Source organism: Orcinus orca, chromosome 20 (assembly GCF_937001465.1).
Source record: "Orcinus orca chromosome 20, mOrcOrc1.1, whole genome shotgun sequence".
NCBI classification, from domain to species: domain Eukaryota; kingdom Metazoa; phylum Chordata; class Mammalia; order Artiodactyla; family Delphinidae; genus Orcinus; species Orcinus orca.
In genome coordinates this window covers 18,307,361-18,318,609 of record NC_064578.1, presented here as the reverse complement: position 1 = coordinate 18,318,609, position 11,249 = coordinate 18,307,361, and the positions used below count along the sequence as shown (strand labels likewise).

Sequence of the window (11,249 nt, the reverse complement as noted above, 5' to 3'; positions counted from 1 at the left end):
GACAATCCTGACGGTCGCGCTGTCTGGACTCTGCTTCCCATCCTTCTGTCCTCCCACAGCTTGCAGGTCTCAGCATCCTTTGAATTTTTTTTAGGATGCTACCCTTCTACTTTGTTTCATCAGTTCATCTGCCCGCCATCTGTCCCTCTTTGGGAACAGAGTGAGACTGAGGAGGGAGGGAGAGAGACCAAGATGGGCAGAGATAGGGACTGAAAGACTGGGGACCAAATGGAGATGGATAAGGACAGAGGAACAAAGAGTCTGAGACAGGAAAACGTGTGTAAGGATGGAGACTAGGCCAGAAGTCTGTGGTGCAGAGCCCAGAGCTGTGGGCCAGTGCGGGTGGTGGAAGCTCCAGTTCCTGCCTCCTCCACAGAAGCCTGGCCAGCCGGGGTTTTAGGTGTAAATACACCGTGGGCCGCTAGAGGGTGCTCTGAATCTTCTCACTACACCAGTTATTGGCCAGACCTGGAAAAATGGGTGGCCCAGAGGGTTAGGATGACTAGGAATACATAGGTCCAGCCGCATCGCTGGCCTTGGTAAAAAGGATGACAACGTGAAAGGGAGTAAACCCTTACCCCCAGATCCTGCCCAGCCTCTTAGTGCCCTGACACATACCCACTCATGGCCTTGCTGCCACCCTCTCACCCCTGATCTGTTTCAACCGAACTTCTACCCTCAGTTTCACAGCTGTAGAGACAGGGTATGGAGTCAGAGCAGGCTTCAGGACCAGCAGACTGGGGTTCAAATCTGAGCTCTACCACTTCTAGCCAAGTAGCTTGGGGAGTCTCCTGACCTCCCTAAGCTTCGGTTTGCTCATCTTAAAAATGGGGATGGGGACTTCCCTGGCGCAGTGGTTGAGAGTCTGCCTGCTGATGCAGGGGACACGGGTTCGTGCCCTGGTCTGGGAAGATCCCACATGCCGCGAAGCGGCTGGGCCCGTGAGCCATGGCCGCTGAGCCCGCGCGTCCGGAGCCTGTGCTCCGCAACGGGAGAGGCCACAACAGTGAGAGGCCCACGTACAGCAAAAAAACAAAACAAAACAATGTACATACCTTCATTAAAAAATACTTTAGTGGACTTCCCTGGTGGCACGGTGGTTAAGAATCTTCCTGCCAATGCAGGAGACACAGGTTCGAGCCCTGGTCCGGGAAGATCCCACATGCCGCGGAGCAACTAAGCCCGTGCGCCACAACTACTGAGCCTGTGCTCTAGAGCCCATGTGCCACAACTGCTGAAGCCCGCGTGCCTAGAGCCCATGCTCCGCAACAAAAGAAGCCACCGCAATAAGCCCGCACAGCACAACGAAAAGTAGCCCCCGCTCGCCACAACTAGAGAAAGCCCGTGCACAACAACGAAGACCCAACACAGCCAAAAATAAAACAAAACTTTAGTGCAAAAAAATGCTAACCATCATCTGACAAAACAGCATTGCCACAAACCTTCTATTTATAAAAGATGCAACATCTGCGAATCACAATAAGGCGCAGAGCAATAAGGCATGTTATGCCTGTACTCTCATTCACACTTAGGGAAAGTATTCCAAGCAGAGAGCACAAGGAGGGCAGCACCAGTGAACGCTCTTCAAGGATCATCACCTCAGGTCTATAGGTAGGAGTATGGAAGGGTTTTTAGGCAGAGGAGATACGAAGTCATTCCAATCTGTATTTTAGGAGCACCTCTTACCCTGTGGGGATGGGTTAGAGAGAGCAGGATAGGGATTGGGAGGCTATTATGGCTGGGGAGAAGAAAACCATGAGATGCAGGGCCTGGGGGAGCAGGAGGAGGAAGGGTTCAGGGTGCTGCACATTTCCTGCTGGGTCACTACGTGGTGGGGAGCAGGGTTTTGTGTGTAGGCAGTCTGGAACCAGAGGATGTGTAGTTGTGAACACGTGTCTGGGGGGAAATGACTGCATAGCCCAGAAGAGAATCATGGCTTGAGGTGTGGACAGGAAGCTAAGGGGTAGGGCTCAGCTTTCCATGAGATCAGGAGGCCCTAGACGGAGCCCCAGAGCTACCAGAGGAAAAGGAGCCCTAGAAGGAGATGGAGGAGGAGCAACCACAGGGAGAGGAAGAGGACAGGAGGGTGCAGCTCCAAGAGGGGTCAGGCAGGATGAGGACTGAAAACTGTCCTCAAGCCTGGGCCCCAGGTAGGCCTGGGGTTGGCTCTGGAAGCTCAGCGGTGTCCATGTGTCTGCAGGGACCTTAAAGGATGCACGGTGGTCGGAGCTGTGACTCGGAGGACGAATCCTGGGTCTGTCTCCCTAGGGTCTCCAGGCGGAGGGTTGGCTGTGAACGGGGTATGGAGGCTGTTTAGAGCTCCTCGTGTGAGCTGTATGGGGTCCCCCGGGAGTGCGGCCCAGGCCAAAAGCCACAGAGGAACCGGGTGTGGGGCACTTAGAGGTTCCCGCGGGAGCGTCCCCGTATTGAGTCCCTCGGAGGCCCCGAGAGATTCCAGGGTCGCGGAGCAGCCAATCAGTCGGCTAGTGGGGCTGGGCCCGGGTCGCGGCCCGCCGGGGGCTGGGACCTCACCTGCAGACCCCTGAGCGCGGCCGGCGGAATTCCAGAGGCCACGGCGGCCCCCTGGGGCCCGGAAGCGCCGCCGCCCGCGAGCCCCGCGCGGAGCCAGGCGCCCTGTCCCGACGCGGCGCGCGCTGTCGCGATCCGGCGGCGGATGACGTGGCGGGGGCGGGGCCTGAGCGGTCGCGGCGGGGGCGGTGGCAGCGCGACCGAGCATCCCGGAGGCGCCGGGCCACCACGAGGTAACGGGCCGCGGGCGGGCGCGCCGAGGGAGCCGGGCCGTGGGAGCAGGGCCGCGGGAGCCGGGCTGGGGCCGCGTTCTGCTGGGGCCGAACTCTCTGCGCCGCCGCTGCATGCGGGATGCGGTTCCCGTAACCCAGCACGGGGCAGGCGGGCCGCGGGCACGTGAGAGACGCTGCGAGTGAGCGCGTGCCCGAGGGGTACGCCGTGCGTGTGAGAGGGACCTTGAGCGTGAGGGGGACTCCAGGAGTGTAAGACTGAGCGTGTGAGGAGGACGCCGTGTGTGTGTGTCTGTGTCAGTCTGAGGGTGACCCTGAGTGTGCGAGACGCAGTGTGAGGGTGACGCTGTTAGTGTGACGGAGGCTCGGTGTGTGTGTGAGAGAGACCCTAGTGTGGAGGTGACTCCATGAGTGTGAGAGGGACTGAGAGAGGGAGATTGTGAGAGACTGAGTGTGAGAGAGACCGCGGTCAGAGTGGCCCTGAGTGCGACCCTGTGAACGTGAAAGAGACCGTGTGAGATACTCCAGTGTGAGTCTGGTGCTGAGAAAGAACTTGTGCTGCGTCGGAGAGACTCAGAAAATGAGTAAAGGCCCAGGGGACGAGCCTGAGGATGTGAGCACCTGAGCAGAGCTTCCTGGGGCCGCGGGGAGACTGGCCTGTTGGAGGGAGGACGGTGTGTGCTCCTGCTTCTATGGCTCTTCTTAGTGTCTTCACATCCTGTCATCTTGTTTGATCATCTCATGTCGTAAATGGAAGGCGATATTTGTGAAACATTAAGAAAATTCTTCACAGAGCACTGAGTGAACAGTTTGGGCACCACTTGTGTTATAGCCAGTGATAAGCAGGAATCAATATTTAATTTAACATTTGTTTTTGAGTACCTCTTGTGTGCACTGGACTGTGTGCTTGGTAAAAAGAATTCAGTCTCTGCCCTTGATGGGGAAGAAAAAGCACTACCAGGCTAGCAGAATGCGCAGCCATCTGGTGCTTATCTCTGAGAGCTGCTCCCTGATTTTGAAGATCTGGGAGGAGCAGACTTTTGAAAGCCTGTGAGAGCTTCCTGAAATCATTTTCAACTCTCTGTTCTTGTTGGGAGGCCCTTGAGGAAACGGCCCAGGCTGCCTACATTGCTGAGGTCCCACTGCGTGCTAATGGCTTTTGCTTCCCAACTTTGGTCTCAGATTGTCATTAAAAGTTCTTATATTTGATTTTCCTTTCCTGACAAATTTGTGGGAAACCACAGGCCTGATATTCTCCTGTCTGCCTCCTTCCCTTTCTGACTGTGGACATATTTTTATTACAAACCAAAAATAATAGCAGTTATATGACTGATCTCTCTGGCATTTCTTGGTACACAGGAAATTTCCTGACTTCTGTCCTTTGTCCTTCCTGCTGTAGCCTCCAGAATGTGTGGATACATTACTACAAAAGTGATGCAGGTGGTGCTCATGGGACCTGGGACAGAGGGAACAGCAGTTGTCTAGACATGCATGACTTGAAAGGACCAGGCTGGTTCTCAGACACGTGTTCAGTTACACCCCACTGTGGGTGTGATGGAACTTCTAAGACTTCATTTTCTTCTTCGTACCTGACCATTTACGATGAGGTGGCTTATGAAAGTGTGATGTTTGCTTATTTCCTCACAGGTGGATATTATTGCTCTGTTCTTCGTTAATTTTCTTGGATCTTTGCAAGTTGTAAACCGTTTTAGTTAGTTATTTGAGTACAATGCTAGTAAAGAGAATGGCTCACACATAATTAACAGTTATGTAACACTATACTTATTATATAAATAACTTATATATTTATTATATCTCTTTCTAAAGAGTAATTTTGGTGGTTTATATTTAAAGATACTTGCAATGAGGAAGTAAAAATAGGAAACCAAAGCCATGGAAAAGACTAGATATCAGGTACTGTTGAAAAGTGAGGGTATCTGTTCACTGTGATTGGGAGCTGAATTTGATATTGAGTTTCCTGGTGTCCTAAGTGAAAAGACAAATGTAAAGAGTCACATAATTTAAGTTTAAGCATAAAAAGAGTAATACATTTTCATTGTAGAAATTTTGTAAAACTCAAAGTATAAAAAAGAAAAAGTCTTCTGTGTTTTCACCACATTTAAGATTTTGGTGTCTTTCTCAACAGCGTTTTTTTTTTTTTTTTTTCATAGTCATCAATTATAAACGTTTTAGAATACAGCTTGTAAAATATTCTTTGTTTGAACTTTGAAAGAGACAATTTTTCTCCCTGAAAATTGCATATGATAGTTTCATGGTTAAATTTTCATGAGGAAATTTTAGTGGTCTAGTGAATTCCTTTATTATCTGCTGCACAGGAGCTTGGAAAATATGATGAAAACCTGTTAAAAGCTGTGTTATGTCCTTACAAGTGGGGTTTAACACTAGTTTCTCAAGGCAGAAAATTACTTATAGGGTGTATGGAATTGTTTAATGAACACTGTCTTCAACAATGAGTTTAGAGACTTTTGTTTTGTTTTGTTTGCCATGCCGAGGGGCTTGCGGGATCTTAGTTCCCCAACCATGGATCGAACCTGGGCCCCCTGCAGTGGAAGCACAGATCCTAACCACTGGACGGCCAGGGAATTCCCAAGAGACTGTGTTTTCGAGAGAGGGAGACTAGACACACACATGCAGGGACACGAGGATATGTGTGGAGAAAGAAGTCAGCCAGGATGTTGAGGAAAATGGTGGGAGGAGAAGGGTGTTAGAGGCAAAGGACTCAGTATGAGCAAAGATGTGTTTTTCTGATGGGCTCTGGAAACCCTGGACTACTCCAGGTTCTGGAAACTGTAAGTAATTCAGTGTGGCTGGACCATGGGAGGGACCATATGCAGCAGGGGGTCTAGTGATAAGGCCCTGATAAGAAGGTTGGAATTGATCCTAAAGACCTCGGGCAGCACCTGAGGAAGGGTTTCTAACTGTGCTCTGATAGCAACCAACTCAGTAGATAGTAAGGTTGGTATTCTGTTGTGAAACTTGAGGAGCCAAAGCAGTTTTTCCCTGTTGGAAGGCTGTCTCCCACCCCTGATCTGCCCCCATCTCCTGCATGGAGGTAAGCCCTATTGCAGGTGCCTTTCTTTGTTTGTTTTTCCCCTCAGAATTCACATAATTTTAGACAAGAACTATGTTGGGACATTCCATTTTCAGGTGTTCTAGATCCTTGCTGATTTTATGTTTACTTGTTCTGTTGGTGACTGAGAGAGGTGTATTGAAGTCTCCAACTATAATCGTGGATGTCTGTTTTTCCTTTCAGATCTATCACTTTTTGCTTCATGTATTTTGAAGCTATGCTGTTGGGGGAAATACACGTTTAGAATTTTCTTCTTGCTGAATTGACCTCTTTATCATTATATAATGCTCTCTTTTATCCCTAGCAATACTTCTTATTCTGAAGTCTCGTCGGATGTTAATATAGTTACTCCCCTTTGTTTCTCTTTTGTTTTTTGCGGTACGCGGGCCTCTCACTGTTGTGGCCTCTCCCGTTGCGGAGCCCAGGCTCCGGACGCGCAGGCTCAGCGGCCATGGCTCACGGGCGCAGCCGCTCCGCGCTCCGCCCGGGATCCTCCCGGACCGGGGCGCGAACCCGTGTCCCCTGCATTGGCAGGCGGACTCTCAACCACTGCGCCACCAGGGAAGCCCTCCCCCTTGGTTCTGATTAGTGTTTACATGTTTTTTCACCATCTTTTTACCTGTAACTTATGTCTTTATAGTTCAAGTGGGTTTCCTGTAGACTGCATATTGGGTTTTGAATTTTTATCTAACCCAACAATGTCTGTCTTATAATTGGTGTGTTTAGATCATTTACATTTCATGTTATTATTGATATGGTTGGATTAAAATCTTCCACCTTGCTAGTTGTTTTCTGTTTTCTACTTATTTCATGTGTTCTTTGCTTCTTTTTTCTTCTTTTCTCTACCTACTTTTGGATTGAGTATTTTTTATGATCTGTTTTATCTCCACTGTTGGCTTATTATTTATACCGTTTTTAACTTTCTGGTGTTTGCCCTAGTTTCACAATGTACATCTTTAATTAATCACAGTCTACCTTTAAACAATATTACATCAGTTTTCACATATAATATTATATAAGAATCTTACAGTAGTATAACTCCCAGTTCTTCTTTCTTATCTTTGTGCTATTGTTTTCATACACTTTACTTTTACCTATGCAATATATTAACGCTGCATTGCTACTATTTTTGCTTTAGGCAGTTAGTTATATTCTAAGGCATTTAATAGAATCAAAAAAGTATATTTTTTAATATTTACCTCAGACCATTTGATATTGTCCTACAACTCTTCGATGCTCTGTTCTGGATTTTTTCACATTTTGACTTGTATGGTTTTCATTTCTCTGCTGAAATTCCACATATGTTCCTGCATGCTGACCAAATTTTCCATTAGAGCCTTTAATGTATCAATCATAGTTATTTTATTTATTTATTTTTAAATTTATTTTATTGAAGTACAGCTGATTTACAATGTTGTATTAATTTCTGCTGTACAGCAAAGTGATTCACATATAAATGTATATATGTATATTCTTTTTTTAATAAATTTATTTATATTTGGCTGCGTTGGGTCTTTGTCGCTGCGTGCGGGCTTTCTCTAGCTGTGGCGAGCGGGGGCTACTCTTCACTGTGGTGCGTGGACTTCTCATTGCAGTGGCTTCTCTTGTTGCGGAGCACAGGCTCTATGCACACAGGCTTCAGTAGTTGTGGCACATGGGCTCAGTAGTTGCAGCTCGTGGGCTATAGAGCGTAGGTTCAGTAGTTGTGGCGCACAGGCTTAGTTGCTCCGCAGCATGTGGGATCTTTTACAACCAGGGCTCGAACCCTTGTCCCCTGCATTGGCAGGCGGATTCTTAACCATTGCACCACCAGGGAAGTCCCAGTCACAGTTAGTTTAAATTCCCTGTCTGATAGTTCCAATATCTGGATCATCTCTAAGTCTTGTCCTATTGATTAATTTGCCTCTTGATAGTGGGTTGTTTTTATTGCTTTTTTTATGTTGCTTGTGATTTGTTATTGATTGTCAGATGTAATATGTGGAAAAGTAGAGATTGAGGTACATAGTCTTTATTCTGGGAAATGGGTACAACGTCTTCTTTTGCTAGCCTGTTAATGTGGGAGTTTGAGTCAGTTAGGAGGTGAGTTGGGTTTGAGTTTTGTTGTTGCTATGATTACCTTAGGTGCACCAGTGGCTCCAAATTCCTCTGGTGTTTCCTTGCCCTGAGGGTGCATTTTTCTGTGTTTATGCTCCACCCTCAGCATTAGGTCTTCTTTGTACACCTGTGCCTCAGCACACAGTGTACCACAGCCTTGTTGCTGGGTGCTTGCTAACCTGGTGGTGGGGAGTAGAGCGGTTCTCTGTTGTCTTGGTTCAGCCTCAGCCTTAGGCAGGCCCTATTTCCCTGGGTCGGGGGGGTTGGATCTTTCTGGGTGAGCCTGCCATGTCTAATTGTCTGGACCAGAATTTCCTGCTCCTCCCTCAGGCAGAGAGGATTGTTTTATTTTTTCTTTCACCCTGTCCCAGCTGCCTTGGGAATGACAGTTTCCCCATTCCCCAGGTGTTTAAGATTTTTAGAGAAGGGAGCAGGTGGACCTTCATATTTTTCCCAGAGCAGTGACTGCTTTCCTTCTCCAGGCCAGCACTTCTGAGAGGCTTTCTCTGGCCTAGTAATTCTTGTGAGCACCCACTGAGGTCTCACTGGAGAAAACCCTCTAAGTGTCTACGGCTCTTGCTAACCCAAACTTGACCTTTAGTAATTCATTAAAAATTGTTCCGGAATTGAATTCTTCTTTCCTGCCTGTATGGTGGTTCCATTGTTCTCCCTCCGCCACAGGTAAGCCAGAACTTGCATCTCTCTGGGAGGTATCTGTTTTTCCCTAAATCTCAGTCTGGTTGGTTGGCCTGTAACCTCAGCTCTCTAATGATTTCAAGAAAAGTTACAATTCTGTAGATTATCTGCCTTTTTCTTGTCATTGGAGTCGGAGTGATGCTTTTCCCAGATTTCTACATCTTAAGTGAAAGTTAGAAGTCAAGGCAGTTACATTTCATCCTATTTTTAAATTTTCCAGTGAAGTGAGTTTACCTTTTTCCCTCCCTGTGATATTGTGATTATTTATTTGGTCTTTGTCCACTGTTCCTGTCCCACAGCTCTTGTAATTTCCTAATAAGAGCCATAGAGGCATCTTTTGTTATAACATTTGTTTTGTTCCCAGTTCCTGAAATAGCTCCAGATCAGTAAAGGTTAAACGGATGTCTTTTGTTATTCATATAACCAGCCCCCTTCAACACACCTGAGTTTGTTAATGAGGTGATTTTTTTGAAAGCATCTAGATCCTCTAAGGATGGGGGTTGCTTGTCGCGGGAACCAACCCTGTGATTAGAGGGTTTGGAAGTTTTAGTCCAGGTCCGACCTCCTGGGAGGGGAGAGGGTCCGGAGATTGAATCAATCACCAGTGGTCAGTGATTTGATCAGTTATGCCTTTGTAATGAAGCCTCCATAAAGAACCCAAAAGGACAGGTTTTGGAGAGCTTCCCATGCCTCTTCTCCATACCTTGCATCTCTTCCTTCTGGCTGTTCCTGAGTTATATCCTTTATAATGAACTGGTAATCTAGTAAGTAAACTGTTTTCCTGAGTTCTGTGGGCAGCTCTAGCAAATTAATTGAACCCGAGGAGGGGATAGTGGGAACCTCCGATTCATAGCCAGTTGGTCAGAAGCACAGGAAAAACCTGGACTTGCGATTTGGCATCTTAAGTTGGGTGGGGAGGGCTGTTTTGTAAGATTGAGCCCTTAACCTGAGGAATCTGTTGCTATTTCCAGGTAGGTGGTGTTAGAATTGATTAAATTGTAGCAGACACCAGATCTGCTGGGTGTTGCAGAATTGTTTGATAGAAAACTCACAGTCTGGTATCAGAAGTCCAAATAGAATACCTGGTAACCTCCTCCCCCTCCCCACCAGCTGGGGTCTGATGAATAGGGGGAGGCTGGAGTGACCACTGGGGCCAGGTTTCTCTGCTTGCCTCCATGTTGGGTTGAGTGGGCAACCCAAGTCTCTGTGCACTGACTTTTTTGTTTTTTAAAGGAACGTAAGGTGTGGTGGTGGTGGGGGGAACACTTTCCCTCTACCCATTTTAGGTTCCTTGGCTGGGGAGTTGTAAATTAAACTGGCAAAAGACAGATTAACAAGAGAAAAACAATCAAGTTTATTAACGTGCATAGAGCATACACATGGAAGCACTCACTGATGAAGAGCCTGCACCTGACTCTTTTTTTTTTTTTTAATTTATTTTTGGCTGCGTTGGGTCTTTGTTGCTGAGCGCGGGCTTTCTCTAGTTGCAGCGAGCAGGGGCTACTCTTTGTTGCGTTGCGTGGGCTTCTCATTGCGGTGGCTTCTCTTGTTGCGGGGCACGGGCTCTAGGTGCGCGGGCTTCAGTAGTTGTGGTACATGGGCTCAGTAGTTGTGACTTGTGGGCTCTAGAGCGCAGGCTCAGTAGTTGTGGTGCACGGGCTTAGTTGCTCCGCGGCATGTGGGATCTTCCAGGACCAGGGCTCGAATCCGTGTCCCCTGCATTGGCAGGTGGATTCTTAACCAGTGCGCCACTAGGGAAGTCCCTGCACCTGACTCTATGTGAGACAGGCTCTTCAGGTGTTTCCTAGTTTTGTTTTCATGCATATCTGAGCTCACCTGACAGACACATGAAAACAGATATTTTCCCACGTGCCTGCATAGAGTCACCTTCATGGCTTGGTGCCAGGAGGAAAGGAAAAGTGGTGCTGCCTTAAAGCCAGGCCTCATAATAAGCAGAAGGAGGCTGGCTCAACTCCGCTGGGAGTGGGGGAAGGCTTATTAATGGCCCCAGAGGAGCTTTTTCACTTGGGCTCAGGTCTAGACTCTGGAGGGGTACTGGGACAGGTAAGGCAGGAGTTTTGAGTGGGGCCTGTGGAGATTGGAGTTTTCCCTGAGAACTACTCAGTCTTGAGTGGCTGTGGTTCACTTGCTCTGAGCTCCATGAGGCAAGATTACAGCACATCCGTTGTTGTTGACTAGGTGAGAAGGTTCTGGGAAGATGACGTACTGATCCCATTCTTATTCCTGGAAGTTATCTCTGTGACCTTAAAGGACTGACTCCTGGGAGGGAATCAAGTGGCTTACCAGATTCCTTTCTCCAGAAGATGCAGTAGGAGTTGGGGATCTGAATTCCCAATTCCTAGGGCACAGAAATTGAGGAAGAGAGAAGGTCCTGCTGAGTGCAGGGTCAGGAAGGTGCTTGTCTTCCTCCGACAGATTCTGGGTCCTTCATAGATAGGTTGGTGTGGGATCCAGCTTCCTTGAGGTTTCTGGATTGGCCCAATGCTGATCCAAAAGAAGCAGTGTGCATGTATGTACGTGTGCACACCATCTCCCTACAGGATGCCTTCCAATGCCAGATCTGTGGATAAGAGGAGACTTATAGCTTT

General features: G+C 47.9%; 1 protein-coding gene and 1 long non-coding RNA gene across 5 annotated transcripts in view; one reads left to right on the top strand and one right to left on the bottom strand.

Moving 5' to 3' along the window:
- Positions 1-1,495: 1,495 nt before the first annotated feature.
- LOC117202584 (uncharacterized) lies at positions 1,496-2,778 on the bottom strand. Its single transcript, XR_007474531.1, has 2 exons — positions 2,533-2,778; positions 1,496-2,289 (listed from the first exon to the last, which is right to left on the bottom strand). It is a non-coding gene; the product is annotated as an uncharacterized LOC117202584 (long non-coding RNA).
- Positions 1,653-11,249, top strand: part of SLC7A6 (solute carrier family 7 member 6) — a 34,437-nt gene continuing 24,840 nt past the window's right edge. For 2 of the 4 annotated variants that reach the window (XR_004485034.2, XM_033434234.2), the window contains exon 1: positions 1,653-2,254. The gene's annotated coding sequence lies outside the window, so the exon portion shown is untranslated. Of the gene's footprint in view, positions 2,255-2,692; positions 2,763-11,249 lie in introns of those variants that run through there. The other 2 variants (XM_033434235.2, XM_033434237.2) reach the window with 2 other exon arrangements.